Raw genomic sequence first — 13,100 nt, forward strand, 5'->3', positions numbered from 1 at the left:
GGGTCTTTGGGCAGCAGTAAAGGGCTAGGTCTCCCGGTCGGGGAATCGAACCCCGGTCTTCCGCGTGACAGGCGGAGATACTGTCCACTAAACTAACGAGGAGTTGCAGAGACAGGTAGTCGCCCACCATCAGCCCGACTGCAGCTCGCTGCAAACAGCCTTCCCATTTCCAGGAACGGCCTCATAAGTCATTTTAGGTCATTGCTTCACAGAAGCCAGTGAAGCCAAACAAATCATCTAATACCATTTAAATATGAAGTGCTTAATTTAAATATGAACACACAATTTGTTGCAAGCATTCTTGTTGACCGCACAATTAGTGTGTGAGCATTCTTGCTGACCGCACATCTAGTCTACCTCCAACTGCCTGCGTTGGTGGTATAGTGGTGAGCATAGCTGCCTTCCAAGCAGTTGACCCGGGTTCGATTCCCGGCCAACGCAAATCCTTTTGCCCCTGGCCAACTCCTCCTTTAACTCGTGGCTGGAGCAAAACTTTTTTATGGGTCTTTGGGCAGCAATAAAGGGCTAGGTCTCCCCGTCGGGGAATCGAACCCCGGTCTTCCGCGTGACAGGCGGAGATACTGTCCACTATACTAACGAGGAGTTGCAGAGACAGGTAGTCGCCCACCATCAGCCCGACTGCAGCTCGCTGCAAACAGCCTTCCCATTTCCAGGAACAGCCTCATGCGTCATTTTAGGTCATCGCTTCACAGAAGCCAGTGAAGCCAAACAAATCATCTAATACCATTTAAATATGAAGTGTTTAATTTAAATATGAAGAAATTAGAGCTTGCTTTTTTAATAAAGAGCCTGGTAGGTCAGGTCAAAAAGCTCATGCGTTTTTTTTTTTCACTGGCGTGCCCAAACAAAGAGAGTTTTGGATCCACTGCCGGACCCAAACAAAGAGAGTTTTTGATCCACTGCATCTACCAGCTGCTAATGTGTTGCGAGCATTCTTGCTGACCGCACAAACTGGCATCCAGTCTGTCTCCAACCGCCTGCGTTGGTGGTATAGTGGTGAGCATAGCTGCCTTCCAAGCAGTTGACCCGGGTTCGATTCCCGGCCAACGCAAATCCTTTTGCCCCTGGCTAACTCCTCCTTTAACTCGTGGCTGGAGCAAAACTTTTTTATGGGTCTTTGGGCAGCAATAAAGGGCTAGGTCTCCCCGTCGGGGAATCGAACCCCGGTCTTCCGCGTGACAGGCGGAGATACTGTCCACTATACTAACGAGGAGTTGCAGAGACAGGTAGTCGCCCACCATCAGCCCGACTGCAACTCGCTGCAAACAGCCTTCCCATTTCCAGGAACGGCCTCATGCGTCATTTTAGGTCATCGCTTCACAGAAGCCAGTGAAGCCAAACAAATCATCTAATACCATTTAAATATGAAGTGCTTAATTTAAATATGAACACACAATTTGTTGCAAGCATTCTTGTTGACCGCACAATTAGTGTGTGAGCATTCTTGCTGACCGCACATCTAGTCTATCTCCAACTGCCTGCGTTGGTGGTATAGTGGTGAGCATAGCTGCCTTCCAAGCAGTTGACCCGGGTTCGATTTCCGACCAACGCAAAAACCTTTTGCCCCTGGCCAACTCCTCCTTTAACTCGTGGCTCGAGCAAAAGTTTTTTATGGGTCTTTGGGCAGCAATAAAGGGCTAGGTCTCCCCGTCGGGGAATCGAACCCCGGTCTTCCGCGTGATAGGCGGAGATACTGTCCACTATACTAACGAGGAGTTGCAGAGACAGGTAGTCGCCCACCATCAGCCCGACTGCAGCTCGCTGCAAACAGCCTTCCCATTTCCAGGAACGGCCTTATGCGTCATTTTAGGTCATCGCTTCACAGAAGCCAGTGAAGCCAAACAAATCATCTAATACCATTTAAATATGAAGTGCTTAATTTAAATATGAACACACAATTTGTTGCAAGCATTCTTGTTGACCGCACAATTAGTGTGTGAGCATTCTTGCTGACCGCACATCTAGTCTATCTCCAACTGCCATGCGTTGGTGGTATAGTGGTGAGCATAGCTGCCTTCCAAGCAGTTGACCCGGGTTCGATTCCCGGCCAACGCAAATCCTTTTGCCCCTGGCTAACTCCTCCTTTAACTCGTGGCTGGAGCAAAACTTTTTTATGGGTCTTTGGGCAGCAATAAAGGGCTAGGTCTCCCCGTCGGGGAATCGAACCCCGGTCTTCCGCGTGACAGGCGGAGATACTGTCCACTATACTAACGAGGAGTTGCAGAGACAGGTAGTCGCCCACCATCAGCCCGACTGCAGCTCGCTGCAAACAGCCTTCCCATTTCCAGGAACGGCCTCATAAGTCATTTTAGGTCATTGCTTCACAGAAGCCAGTGAAGCCAAACAAATCATCTAATACCATTTAAATATGAAGTGCTTAATTTAAATATGAACACACAATGTGTTGCAATCATTCTTGTTGACCGCACAATTAGTGTGTGAGCATTCTTGCTGACCGCACATCTAGTCTATCTCCAACTGCCTGCGTTGGTGGTATAGTGGTGAGCATAGCTGCCTTCCAAGCAGTTGACCCGGGTTCGATTCCCGACCAACGCAAAAACCTTTTGCCCCTGGCCAACTCCTCCTTTAACTCGTGGCTCGAGCAAAAGTTTTTTATGGGTCTTTGGGCAGCAATAAAGGGCTAGGTCTCCCCGTCGGGGAATCGAACCCCGGTCTTCCGCGTGACAGGCGGAGATACTGTCCACTATACTAACGAGGAGTTGCAGAGACAGGTAGTCGCCCACCATCAGCCCGACTGCAGCTCGCTGCAAACAGCCTTCCCATTTCCAGGAACGGCCTCATAAGTCATTTTAGGTCATTGCTTCACAGAAGCCAGTGAAGCCAAACAAATCATCTAATACCATTTAAATATGAAGTGCTTAATTTAAATATGAACACACAATGTGTTGCAATCATTCTTGTTGACCGCACAATTAGTGTGTGAGCATTCTTGCTGACCGCACATCTAGTCTATCTCCAACTGCCTGCATTGGTGGTATAGTGGTGAGCATAGCTGCCTTCCAAGCAGTTGACCCGGGTTCGATTCCCGACCAACGCAAAAACCTTTTGCCCCTGGCCAACTCCTCCTTTAACTCGTGGCTCGAGCAAAAGTTTTTTATGGGTCTTTGGGCAGCAATAAAGGGCTAGGTCTCCCCGTCGGGGAATCGAACCCCGGTCTTCCGCGTGACAGGCGGAGATACTGTCCACTATACTAACGAGGAGTTGCAGAGACAGGTAGTCGCCCACCATCAGCCCGACTGCAGCTCGCTGCAAACAGCCTTCCCATTTCCAGGAACGGCCTCATAAGTCATTTTAGGTCATTGCTTCACAGAAGCCAGTGAAGCCAAACAAATCATCTAATACCATTTAAATATGAAGTGCTTAATTTAAATATGAACACACAATGTGTTGCAATCATTCTTGTTGACCGCACAATTAGTGTGTGAGCATTCTTGCTGACCGCACATCTAGTCTATCTCCAACTGCCTGCGTTGGTGGTATAGTGGTGAGCATAGCTGCCTTCCAAGCAGTTGACCCGGGTTCGATTCCCGACCAACGCAAAAACCTTTTGCCCCTGGCCAACTCCTCCTTTAACTTGTGGCTCGAGCAAAAGTTTTTTATGGGTCTTTGGGCAGCAATAAAGGGCTAGGTCTCCCCGTCGGGGAATCGAACCCCGGTCTTCCGCGTGACAGGCGGAGATACTGTCCACTATACTAACGAGGAGTTGCAGAGACAGGTAGTCGCCCACCATCAGCCCGACTGCAGCTCGCTGCAAACAGCCTTCCCATTTCCAGGAACGGCCTCATGCGTCATTTTAGGTCATCGCTTCACAGAAGCCAGTGAAGCCAAACAAATCATCTAATACCATTTAAATATGAAGTGTTTAATTTAAATATGAAGAAATTAGAGCTTGCTTTTTTAATAAAGAGCCTGGTAGGTCAGGTCAAAAAGCTCATGCGTTTTTTTTTTTCACTGGCGTGCCCAAACAAAGAGAGTTTTGGATCCACTGCCGGACCCAAACAAAGAGAGTTTTTGATCCACTGCACCTACCAGCTGCTAATGTGTTGCGAGCATTCTTGCTGACCGCACAAACTGGCATCCAGTCTGTCTCCAACCCCCTGCGTTGGTGGTATAGTGGTGAGCATAGCTGCCTTCCAAGCAGTTGACCCGGGTTCGATTCCCGGCCAACGCAAATCCTTTTGCCCCTGGCTAACTCCTCCTTTAACTCGTGGCTGGAGCAAAACTTTTTTATGGGTCTTTGGGCAGCAATAAAGGGCTAGGTCTCCCCGTCGGAGAATCGAACCCCGGTCTTCCGCGTGACAGGCGGAGATACTGTCCACTATACTAACGAGGAGTTGCAGAGACAGGTAGTCGCCCACCATCAGCCCGACTGCAACTCACTGCAAACAGCCTTCCCATTTCCAGGAACGGCCTCATGCGTCATTTTAGGTCATCGCTTCACAGAAGGGCAGCAATAAAGGGAATCATTTCGTTCCATGGGAATCATTTTGGGAATCAATAAAGGGAATCATTTTCGTTCCAAGGGAATCGTTCCATTTCCAGGAACGGCCTCATGCGTCATTTTAGGTCATCGCTTCACAGAAGCCAGTGAAGCCAAACAAATCATCTAATACCATTTAAATATGAAGTGCTTAATTTAAATATGAACACACAATTTGTTGCAAGCATTCTTGTTGACCGCACAATTAGTGTGTGCATTCTTGCTGACCGCACATCTAGTCTGTCTCCAACTGCCTGCGTTGGTGGTATAGTGGTGAGCATAGCTGCCTTCCAAGCAGTTGACCCGGGTTCGATTCCCGGCCAACGCAAATCCTTTTGCCCCTGGCTAACTCCTCCTTTAACTCGTGGCTGGAGCAAAACTTTTTTATGGGTCTTTGGGCAGCAATAAAGGGCTAGGTCTCCCCGTCGGGGAATCGAACCCCGGTCTTCCGCGTGACAGGCGGAGATACTGTCCACTATACTAACGAGGAGTTGCAGAGACAGGTAGTCGCCCACCATCAGCCCGACTGCAGCTCGCTGCAAACAGCCTTCCCATTTCCAGGAACGGCCTCATAAGTCATTTTAGGTCATCGCTTCACAGAAGCCAGTGAAGCCAAACAAATCATCTAATACCATTTAAATATGAAGTGTTTAATTTAAATATGAAGAAATTAGAGCTTGCTTTTTTAATAAAGAGCCTGGTAGGTCAGGTCAAAAAGCTCATGCGTTTTTTTTTTTCACTGGCGTGCCCAAACAAAGAGAGTTTTGGATCCACTGCCGGACCCAAACAAAGAGAGTTTTTGATCCACTGCACCTACCAGCTGCTAATGTGTTGCGAGCATTCTTGCTGACCGCACAAACTGGCATCCAGTCTGTCTCCAACCGCCTGCGTTGGTGGTATAGTGGTGAGCATAGCTGCCTTCCAAGCAGTTGACCCGGGTTCGATTCCCGGCCAACGCAAATCCTTTTGCCCCTGGCTAACTCCTCCTTTAACTCGTGGCTGGAGCAAAACTTTTTTATGGGTCTTTGGGCAGCAATAAAGGGCTAGGTCTCCCCGTCGGGGAATCGAACCCCGGTCTTCCGCGTGACAGGCGGAGATACTGTCCACTATACTAACGAGGAGTTGCAGAGACAGGTAGTCGCCCACCATCAGCCCGACTGCAGCTCGCTGCAAACAGCCTTCCCATTTCCAGGAACGGCCTCATGCGTCATTTTAGGTCATCGCTTCACAGAAGCCAGTGAAGCCAAACAAATCATCTAATACCATTTAAATATGAAGTGCTTAATTTAAATATGAACACACAATTTGTTGCAAGCATTCTTGTTGACCGCACAATTAGTGTGTGAGCATTCTTGCTGACCGCACATCTAGTCTATCTCCAACTGCCTGCGTTGGTGGTATAGTGGTGAGCATAGCTGCCTTCCAAGCAGTTGACCCGGGTTCGATTCCCGGCCAACGCAAATCCTTTTGCCCCTGGCTAACTCCTCCTTTAACTCGTGGCTGGAGCAAAACTTTTTTATGGGTCTTTGGGCAAGCAATAAAGGGCTAGGTCTCCCCATCGGGGAATCGAACCCCGGTCTTCCGCGTGACAGGCGGAGATACTGTCCACTATACTAACGAGGAGTTGCAGAGACAGGTAGTCGCCCACCATCAGCCCGACTGCAGCTCGCTGCAAACAGCCTTCCCATTTCCAGGAACGGCCTCATGCGTCATTTTAGGTCATCGCTTCACAGAAGCCAGTGAAGCCAAACAAATCATCTAATACCATTTAAATATGAAGTGTTTAATTTAAATATGAAGAAATTAGAGCTTGCTTTTTTAATAAAAGCCTGGTAGGTCAGGTCAAAAAGCTCATGCGTTTTTTTTTTTCACTGGCGTGCCCAAACAAAGAGAGTTTTGGATCCACTGCCGGACCCAAACAAAGAGAGTTTTTGATCCACTGCACCTACCAGCTGCTAATGTGTTGCGAGCATTCTTGCTGACCGCACAAACTGGCATCCAGTCTGTCTCCAACCGCCTGCGTTGGTGATATAGTGGTGAGCATAGCTGCCTTCCAAGCAGTTGACCCGGGTTCGATTCCCGGCCAACGCAAATCCTTTTGCCCCTGGCTAACTCCTCCTTTAACTCGTGGCTGGAGCAAAACTTTTTAATGGGTCTTTGGGCAGCAATAAAGGGCTAGGTCTCCCCGTCGGGGAATCGAACCCCGGTCTTCCGCGTGACAGGCGGAGATACTGTCCACTATACTAACGAGGAGTTGCAGAGACAGGTAGTCGCCCACCATCAGCCCGACTGCAGCTCGCTGCAAACAGCCTTCCCATTTCCAGGAACGGCCTCATAAGTCATTTTAGGTCATTGCTTCACAGAAGCCAGTGAAGCCAAACAAATCATCTAATACCATTTAAATATGAAGTGCTTAATTTAAATATGAACACACAATGTGTTGCAATCATTCTTGTTGACCGCACAATTAGTGTGTGAGCATTCTTGCTGACCGCACATCTAGTCTATCTCCAACTGCCTGCGTTGGTGGTATAGTGGTGAGCATAGCTGCCTTCCAAGCAATTGACCCGGGTTCGATTCCCGACCAACGCAATAACCTTTTGCCCCTGGCCAACTCCTCCTTTAACTCGTGGCTCGAGCAAAAGTTTTTTATGGGTCTTTGGGCAGCAATAAAGGGCTAGGTCTCCCCGTCGGGGAATCGAACCCCGGTCTTCCGCGTGACAGGCGGAGATACTGTCCACTATACTAACGAGGTGTTGCAGAGACAGGTAGTCACCCACCATCAGCCCGACTGCAGCTCGCTGCAAACAGCCTTCCCATTTCCAGGAACGGCCTCATAAGTCATTTTAGGTCATTGCTTCACAGAAGCCAGTGAAGCCAAACAAATCATCTAATACCATTTAAATATGAAGTGCTTAATTTAAATATGAACACACAATGTGTTGCAATCATTCTTGTTGACCGCACAATTAGTGTGTGAGCATTCTTGCTGACCGCACATCTAGTCTATCTCCAACTGCCTGCGTTGGTGGTATAGTGGTGAGCATAGCTGCCTTCCAAGCAGTTGACCCGGGTTCGATTCCCGGCCAACGCAAATCCTTTTGCCCCTGGCCAACTCCTCCTTTAACTCGTGGCTGGAGCAAAACTTTTTTATGGGTCTTTGGGCAGCAATAAAGGGCTAGGTCTCCCCGTCGGGGAATCGAACCCCGGTCTTCCGCGTGACAGGCGGAGATACTGTCCACTATACTAACGAGGAGTTGCAGAGACAGGTAGTCGCCCACCATCAGCCCGACTGCAGCTCGCTGCAAACAGCCTTCCCATTTCCAGGAACGGCCTCATGCGTCATTTTAGGTCATCGCTTCACAGAAGCCAGTGAAGCCAAACAAATCATCTAATACCATTTAAATATGAAGTGTTTAATTTAAATATGAAGAAATTAGAGCTTGCTTTTTTAATAAAGAGCCTGGTAGGTCAGGTCAAAAAGCTCATGCGTTTTTTTTTTTCACTGGCGTGCCCAAACAAAGAGAGTTTTGGATCCACTGCCGGACCCAAACAAAGAGAGTTTTTGATCCACTGCACCTACCAGCTGCTAATGTGTTGCGAGCATTCTTGCTGACGGCACAAACTGGCATCCAGTCTGTCTCCAACCCCCTGCGTTGGTGGTATAGTGGTGAGCATAGCTGCCTTCCAAGCAGTTGACCCGGGTTCGATTCCCGGCCAACGCAAATCCTTTTGCCCCTGGCTAACTCCTCCTTTAACTCGTGGCTGGAGCAAAACTTTTTTATGGGTCTTTGGGCAGCAATAAAGGGCTAGGTCTCCCCGTCGGGGAATCGAACCCCGGTCTTCCGCGTGACAGGCGGAGATACTGTCCACTATACTAACGAGGAGTTGCAGAGACAGGTAGTCGCCCACCATCAGCCCGACTGCAGCTCGCTGCAAACAGCCTTCCCATTTCCAGGAACGGCCTCATGCGTCATTTTAGGTCATCGCTTCACAGAAGCCAGTGAAGCCAAACAAATCATCTAATACCATTTAAATATGAAGTGTTTAATTTAAATATGAAGAAATTAGAGCTTGCTTTTTTAATAAAAGCCTGGTAGGTCAGGTCAAAAAGCTCATGCGTTTTTTTTTTTCACTGGCGTGCCCAAACAAAGAGAGTTTTGGATCCACTGCCGGACCCAAACAAAGAGAGTTTTTGATCCACTGCACCTACCAGCTGCTAATGTGTTGCGAGCATTCTTGCTGACCGCACAAACTGGCATCCAGTCTGTCTCCAACCGCCTGCGTTGGTGGTATAGTGGTGAGCATAGCTGCCTTCCAAGCAGTTGACCCGGGTTCGATTCCCGGCCAACGCAAATCCTTTTGCCCCTGGCTAACTCCTCCTTTAACTCGTGGCTGGAGCAAAACTTTTTAATGGGTCTTTGGGCAGCAATAAAGGGCTAGGTCTCCCCGTCGGGGAATCGAACCCCGGTCTTCCGCGTGACAGGCGGAGATACTGTCCACTATACTAACGAGGAGTTGCAGAGACAGGTAGTCGCCCACCATCAGCCCGACTGCAGCTCGCTGCAAACAGCCTTCCCATTTCAAGGAACGGCCTCATAAGTCATTTTAGGTCATTGCTTCACAGAAGCCAGTGAAGCCAAACAAATCATCTAATACCATTTAAATATGAAGTGCTTAATTTAAATATGAACACACAATGTGTTGCAATCATTCTTGTTGACCGCACAATTAGTGTGTGAGCATTCTTGCTGACCACACATCTAGTCTATCTCCAACTGCCTGCGTTGGTGGTATAGTGGTGAGCATAGCTGCCTTCCAAGCAATTGACCCGGGTTCGATTCCCGACCAACGCAATAACCTTTTGCCCCTGGCCAACTCCTCCTTTAACTCGTGGCTCGAGCAAAAGTTTTTTATGGGTCTTTGGGCAGCAATAAAGGGCTAGGTCTCCCCGTCGGGGAATCGAACCCCGGTCTTCCGCGTGACAGGCGGAGATACTGTCCACTATACTAACGAGGAGTTGCAGAGACAGGTAGTCACCCACCATCAGCCCGACGGCAGCTCGCTGCAAACAGCCTTCCCATTTCCAGGAACGGCCTCATAAGTCATTTTAGGTCATTGCTTCACAGAAGCCAGTGAAGCCAAACAAATCATCTAATACCATTTAAATATGAAGTGCTTAATTTAAATATGAACACACAATGTGTTGCAATCATTCTTGTTGACCGCACAATTAGTGTGTGAGCATTCTTGCTGACCGCACATCTAGTCTATCTCCAACTGCCTGCGTTGGTGGTATAGTGGTGAGCATAGCTGCCTTCCAAGCAGTTGACCCGGGTTCGATTCCCGGCCAACGCAAATCCTTTTGCCCCTGGCCAACTCCTCCTTTAACTCGTGGCTGGAGCAAAACTTTTTTATGGGTCTTTGGGCAGCAATAAAGGGCTAGGTCTCCCCGTCGGGGAATCGAACCCCGGTCTTCCGCGTGACAGGCGGAGATACTGTCCACTATACTAACGAGGAGTTGCAGAGACAGGTAGTCGCCCACCATCAGCCCGACTGCAGCTCGCTGCAAACAGCCTTCCCATTTCCAGGAACGGCCTCATGCGTCATTTTAGGTCATCGCTTCACAGAAGCCAGTGAAGCCAAACAAATCATCTAATACCATTTAAATATGAAGTGTTTAATTTAAATATGAAGAAATTAGAGCTTGCTTTTTTAATAAAATTCTGGTAGGTCAGGTCAAAAAGCTCATGCGTTTTTTTTTTTCACTGGCGTGCCCAAACAAAGAGAGTTTTGGATCCACTGCCGGACCCAAACAAAGAGAGTTTTTGATCCACTGCACCTACCAGCTGCTAATGTGTTGCGAGCATTCTTGCTGACCGCACAAACTGGCATCCAGTCTGTCTCCAACCGCCTGCGTTGGTGGTATAGTGGTGAGCATAGCTGCCTTCCAAGCAGTTGACCCGGGTTCGATTCCCGGCCAACGCAAATCCTTTTGCCCCTGGCTAACTCCTCCTTTAACTCGTGGCTGGAGCAAAACTTTTTAATGGGTCTTTGGGCAGCAATAAAGGGCTAGGTCTCCCCGTCGGGGAATCGAACCCCGGTCTTCCGCGTGACAGGCGGAGATACTGTCCACTATACTAACGAGGAGTTGCAGAGAAAGGTAGTCGCCCACCATCAGCCCGACTGCAGCTCGCTGCAAACAGCCTTCCCATTTCAAGGAACGGCCTCATAAGTCATTTTAGGTCATTGCTTCACAGAAGCCAGTGAAGCCAAACAAATCATCTAATACCATTTAAATATGAAGTGCTTAATTTAAATATGAACACACAATGTGTTGCAATCATTCTTGTTGACCGCACAATTAGTGTGTGAGCATTCTTGCTGACCGCACATCTAGTCTATCTCCAACTGCCTGCGTTGGTGGTATAGTGGTGAGCATAGCTGCCTTCCAAGCAATTGACCCGGGTTCGATTCCCGACCAACGCAATAACCTTTTGCCCCTGGCCAACTCCTCCTTTAACTCGTGGCTCGAGCAAAAGTTTTTTATGGGTCTTTGGGCAGCAATAAAGGGCTAGGTCTCCCCGTCGGGGAATCGAACCCCGGTCTTCCGCGTGACAGGCGGAGATACTGTCCACTATACTAACGAGGAGTTGCAGAGACAGGTAGTCACCCACCATCAGCCCGACTGCAGCTCGCTGCAAACAGCCTTCCCATTTCCAGGAACGGCCTCATAAGTCATTTTAGGTCATTGCTTCACAGAAGCCAGTGAAGCCAAACAAATCATCTAATACCATTTAAATATGAAGTGCTTAATTTAAATATGAACACACAATGTGTTGCAATCATTCTTGTTGACCGCACAATTAGTGTGTGAGCATTCTTGCTGACCGCACATCTAGTCTATCTCCAACTGCCTGCGTTGGTGGTATAGTGGTGAGCATAGCTGCCTTCCAAGCAGTTGACCCGGGTTCGATTCCCGGCCAACGCAAATCCTTTTGCCCCTGGCCAACTCCTCCTTTAACTCGTGGCTGGAGCAAAACTTTTTTATGGGTCTTTGGGCAGCAATAAAGGGCTAGGTCTCCCCGTCGGGGAATCGAACCCCGGTCTTCCGCGTGACAGGCGGAGATACTGTCCACTATACTAACGAGGAGTTGCAGAGACAGGTAGTCGCCCACCATCAGCCCGACTGCAGCTCGCTGCAAACAGCCTTCCCATTTCCAGGAACGGCCTCATGCGTCATTTTAGGTCATCGCTTCACAGAAGCCAGTGAAGCCAAACAAATCATCTAATACCATTTAAATATGAAGTGTTTAATTTAAATATGAAGAAATTAGAGCTTGCTTTTTTAATAAAGAGCCTGGTAGGTCAGGTCAAAAAGCTCATGCGTTTTTTTTTTCACTGGCGTGCCCAAACAAAGAGAGTTTTGGATCCACTGCCGGACCCAAACAAAGAGAGTTTTTGATCCACTGCACCTACCAGCTGCTAATGTGTTGCGAGCATTCTTGCTGACCGCACAAACTGGCATCCAGTCTGTCTCCAACCCCCTGCGTTGGTGGTATAGTGGTGAGCATAGCTGCCTTCCAAGCAGTTGACCCGGGTTTGATTCCCGGCCAACGCAAATCCTTTTGCCCCTGGCTAACTCCTCCTTTAACTCGTGGCTGGAGCAAAACTTTTTTATGGGTCTTTGGGCAGCAATAAAAGGGCTAGGTCTCCCCGTCGGGGAATCGAACCCCGGTCTTCCGCGTGACAGGCGGAGATACTGTCCACTATACTAACGAGGAGCTGCAGAGACAGGTAGTCGCCCACCATCAGCCCGACTGCAGCTCGCTGCAAACAGCCTTCCCATTTCCAGGAACGGCCTCATGCGTCATTTTAGGTCATCGCTTCACAGAAGCCAGTGAAGCCAAACAAATCATCTAATACCATTTAAATATGAAGTGCTTAATTTAAATATGAACACACAATTTGTTGCAAGCATTCTTGTTGACCGCACAATTAGTGTGTGCATTCTTGCTGACCACACATCTAGTCTATCTCCAACTACCTGCGTTGGTGGTATAGTGGTGAGCATAGCTGCCTTCCAAGCAGTTGACCCGGGTTCGATTCCCGGCCAACGCAAATCCTTTTGCCCCTGGCTAACTCCTCCTTTAACTCGTGGCTGGAGCAAAACTTTTTTATGGGTCTTTGGGCAGCAATAAAGGGCTAGGTCTCCCCGTCGGGGAATCGAACCCCGGCCTTCCGCGTGACAGGCGGAGATACTGTCCACTATACTAACGAGGAGTTGCAGAGACAGGTAGTCGCCCACCATCAGCCCGACTGCAGCTCGCTGCAAACAGCCTTCCCATTTCCAGGAACGGCCTCATAAGTCATTTTAGGTCATCGCTTCACAGAAGCCAGTGAAGCCAAACAAATCATCTAATACCATTTAAATATGAAGTGCTTAATTTAAATATGAACACACAATTTGTTGCAAGCATTCTTGTTGACCGCACAATTAGTGTGTGCATTCTTGCTGACCGCACATCTAGTCTATCTCCAACTGCCATGCGTTGGTGGTATAGTGGTGAGCATAGCT

At 48.7% G+C, this 13,100-nt stretch overlaps 35 non-coding genes across 35 annotated transcripts; 15 read left to right on the forward strand and 20 right to left on the reverse strand.

Annotated features, from left to right (window-relative positions):
* Positions 1–369: 369 nt before the first annotated feature.
* On the forward strand, positions 370–441 carry trnag-ucc (transfer RNA glycine (anticodon UCC)). Its single transcript has one exon. It is a non-coding gene; the product is annotated as a tRNA-Gly (tRNA).
* Positions 442–531: 90 nt separating this feature from the next.
* Positions 532–603, reverse strand: trnad-guc (transfer RNA aspartic acid (anticodon GUC)). Its single transcript has one exon. It is a non-coding gene; the product is annotated as a tRNA-Asp (tRNA).
* Positions 604–1,000: 397 nt separating this feature from the next.
* Positions 1,001–1,072, forward strand: trnag-ucc (transfer RNA glycine (anticodon UCC)). Its single transcript has one exon. It is a non-coding gene; the product is annotated as a tRNA-Gly (tRNA).
* A 90-nt stretch (positions 1,073–1,162) lies between these two features.
* Positions 1,163–1,234, reverse strand: trnad-guc (transfer RNA aspartic acid (anticodon GUC)). Its single transcript has one exon. It is a non-coding gene; the product is annotated as a tRNA-Asp (tRNA).
* Positions 1,235–1,664: 430 nt separating this feature from the next.
* On the reverse strand, positions 1,665–1,736 carry trnad-auc (transfer RNA aspartic acid (anticodon AUC)). Its single transcript has one exon. It is a non-coding gene; the product is annotated as a tRNA-Asp (tRNA).
* Positions 1,737–2,004: 268 nt separating this feature from the next.
* trnag-ucc (transfer RNA glycine (anticodon UCC)) lies at positions 2,005–2,076 on the forward strand. The gene has a single exon. It is a non-coding gene; the product is annotated as a tRNA-Gly (tRNA).
* A 90-nt stretch (positions 2,077–2,166) lies between these two features.
* On the reverse strand, positions 2,167–2,238 carry trnad-guc (transfer RNA aspartic acid (anticodon GUC)). The gene has a single exon. It is a non-coding gene; the product is annotated as a tRNA-Asp (tRNA).
* Positions 2,239–2,668: 430 nt separating this feature from the next.
* Positions 2,669–2,740, reverse strand: trnad-guc (transfer RNA aspartic acid (anticodon GUC)). Its single transcript has one exon. It is a non-coding gene; the product is annotated as a tRNA-Asp (tRNA).
* A 430-nt stretch (positions 2,741–3,170) lies between these two features.
* Positions 3,171–3,242, reverse strand: trnad-guc (transfer RNA aspartic acid (anticodon GUC)). Its single transcript has one exon. It is a non-coding gene; the product is annotated as a tRNA-Asp (tRNA).
* Positions 3,243–3,672: 430 nt separating this feature from the next.
* Positions 3,673–3,744, reverse strand: trnad-guc (transfer RNA aspartic acid (anticodon GUC)). Its single transcript has one exon. It is a non-coding gene; the product is annotated as a tRNA-Asp (tRNA).
* Positions 3,745–4,141: 397 nt separating this feature from the next.
* On the forward strand, positions 4,142–4,213 carry trnag-ucc (transfer RNA glycine (anticodon UCC)). The gene has a single exon. It is a non-coding gene; the product is annotated as a tRNA-Gly (tRNA).
* Positions 4,214–4,778: 565 nt separating this feature from the next.
* trnag-ucc (transfer RNA glycine (anticodon UCC)) lies at positions 4,779–4,850 on the forward strand. Its single transcript has one exon. It is a non-coding gene; the product is annotated as a tRNA-Gly (tRNA).
* A 90-nt stretch (positions 4,851–4,940) lies between these two features.
* trnad-guc (transfer RNA aspartic acid (anticodon GUC)) lies at positions 4,941–5,012 on the reverse strand. The gene has a single exon. It is a non-coding gene; the product is annotated as a tRNA-Asp (tRNA).
* A 397-nt stretch (positions 5,013–5,409) lies between these two features.
* Positions 5,410–5,481, forward strand: trnag-ucc (transfer RNA glycine (anticodon UCC)). The gene has a single exon. It is a non-coding gene; the product is annotated as a tRNA-Gly (tRNA).
* A 90-nt stretch (positions 5,482–5,571) lies between these two features.
* On the reverse strand, positions 5,572–5,643 carry trnad-guc (transfer RNA aspartic acid (anticodon GUC)). The gene has a single exon. It is a non-coding gene; the product is annotated as a tRNA-Asp (tRNA).
* A 267-nt stretch (positions 5,644–5,910) lies between these two features.
* trnag-ucc (transfer RNA glycine (anticodon UCC)) lies at positions 5,911–5,982 on the forward strand. The gene has a single exon. It is a non-coding gene; the product is annotated as a tRNA-Gly (tRNA).
* A 559-nt stretch (positions 5,983–6,541) lies between these two features.
* trnag-ucc (transfer RNA glycine (anticodon UCC)) lies at positions 6,542–6,613 on the forward strand. Its single transcript has one exon. It is a non-coding gene; the product is annotated as a tRNA-Gly (tRNA).
* A 90-nt stretch (positions 6,614–6,703) lies between these two features.
* Positions 6,704–6,775, reverse strand: trnad-guc (transfer RNA aspartic acid (anticodon GUC)). The gene has a single exon. It is a non-coding gene; the product is annotated as a tRNA-Asp (tRNA).
* A 769-nt stretch (positions 6,776–7,544) lies between these two features.
* On the forward strand, positions 7,545–7,616 carry trnag-ucc (transfer RNA glycine (anticodon UCC)). Its single transcript has one exon. It is a non-coding gene; the product is annotated as a tRNA-Gly (tRNA).
* Positions 7,617–7,706: 90 nt separating this feature from the next.
* On the reverse strand, positions 7,707–7,778 carry trnad-guc (transfer RNA aspartic acid (anticodon GUC)). Its single transcript has one exon. It is a non-coding gene; the product is annotated as a tRNA-Asp (tRNA).
* Positions 7,779–8,175: 397 nt separating this feature from the next.
* On the forward strand, positions 8,176–8,247 carry trnag-ucc (transfer RNA glycine (anticodon UCC)). The gene has a single exon. It is a non-coding gene; the product is annotated as a tRNA-Gly (tRNA).
* A 90-nt stretch (positions 8,248–8,337) lies between these two features.
* trnad-guc (transfer RNA aspartic acid (anticodon GUC)) lies at positions 8,338–8,409 on the reverse strand. Its single transcript has one exon. It is a non-coding gene; the product is annotated as a tRNA-Asp (tRNA).
* A 396-nt stretch (positions 8,410–8,805) lies between these two features.
* Positions 8,806–8,877, forward strand: trnag-ucc (transfer RNA glycine (anticodon UCC)). Its single transcript has one exon. It is a non-coding gene; the product is annotated as a tRNA-Gly (tRNA).
* A 90-nt stretch (positions 8,878–8,967) lies between these two features.
* trnad-guc (transfer RNA aspartic acid (anticodon GUC)) lies at positions 8,968–9,039 on the reverse strand. The gene has a single exon. It is a non-coding gene; the product is annotated as a tRNA-Asp (tRNA).
* Positions 9,040–9,469: 430 nt separating this feature from the next.
* trnad-guc (transfer RNA aspartic acid (anticodon GUC)) lies at positions 9,470–9,541 on the reverse strand. The gene has a single exon. It is a non-coding gene; the product is annotated as a tRNA-Asp (tRNA).
* A 267-nt stretch (positions 9,542–9,808) lies between these two features.
* Positions 9,809–9,880, forward strand: trnag-ucc (transfer RNA glycine (anticodon UCC)). The gene has a single exon. It is a non-coding gene; the product is annotated as a tRNA-Gly (tRNA).
* Positions 9,881–9,970: 90 nt separating this feature from the next.
* trnad-guc (transfer RNA aspartic acid (anticodon GUC)) lies at positions 9,971–10,042 on the reverse strand. Its single transcript has one exon. It is a non-coding gene; the product is annotated as a tRNA-Asp (tRNA).
* A 396-nt stretch (positions 10,043–10,438) lies between these two features.
* On the forward strand, positions 10,439–10,510 carry trnag-ucc (transfer RNA glycine (anticodon UCC)). The gene has a single exon. It is a non-coding gene; the product is annotated as a tRNA-Gly (tRNA).
* A 90-nt stretch (positions 10,511–10,600) lies between these two features.
* On the reverse strand, positions 10,601–10,672 carry trnad-guc (transfer RNA aspartic acid (anticodon GUC)). The gene has a single exon. It is a non-coding gene; the product is annotated as a tRNA-Asp (tRNA).
* Positions 10,673–11,102: 430 nt separating this feature from the next.
* Positions 11,103–11,174, reverse strand: trnad-guc (transfer RNA aspartic acid (anticodon GUC)). Its single transcript has one exon. It is a non-coding gene; the product is annotated as a tRNA-Asp (tRNA).
* A 267-nt stretch (positions 11,175–11,441) lies between these two features.
* Positions 11,442–11,513, forward strand: trnag-ucc (transfer RNA glycine (anticodon UCC)). The gene has a single exon. It is a non-coding gene; the product is annotated as a tRNA-Gly (tRNA).
* Positions 11,514–11,603: 90 nt separating this feature from the next.
* trnad-guc (transfer RNA aspartic acid (anticodon GUC)) lies at positions 11,604–11,675 on the reverse strand. Its single transcript has one exon. It is a non-coding gene; the product is annotated as a tRNA-Asp (tRNA).
* A 559-nt stretch (positions 11,676–12,234) lies between these two features.
* trnad-guc (transfer RNA aspartic acid (anticodon GUC)) lies at positions 12,235–12,306 on the reverse strand. Its single transcript has one exon. It is a non-coding gene; the product is annotated as a tRNA-Asp (tRNA).
* A 265-nt stretch (positions 12,307–12,571) lies between these two features.
* On the forward strand, positions 12,572–12,643 carry trnag-ucc (transfer RNA glycine (anticodon UCC)). Its single transcript has one exon. It is a non-coding gene; the product is annotated as a tRNA-Gly (tRNA).
* A 90-nt stretch (positions 12,644–12,733) lies between these two features.
* On the reverse strand, positions 12,734–12,805 carry trnad-guc (transfer RNA aspartic acid (anticodon GUC)). Its single transcript has one exon. It is a non-coding gene; the product is annotated as a tRNA-Asp (tRNA).
* Positions 12,806–13,100: the final 295 nt, after the last annotated feature.

This window comes from Pimephales promelas, chromosome 24 (assembly GCF_988280905.1).
Source record: "Pimephales promelas chromosome 24, fPimPro1.hap1.1, whole genome shotgun sequence".
Lineage (NCBI taxonomy): Eukaryota > Metazoa > Chordata > Actinopteri > Cypriniformes > Leuciscidae > Pimephales > Pimephales promelas.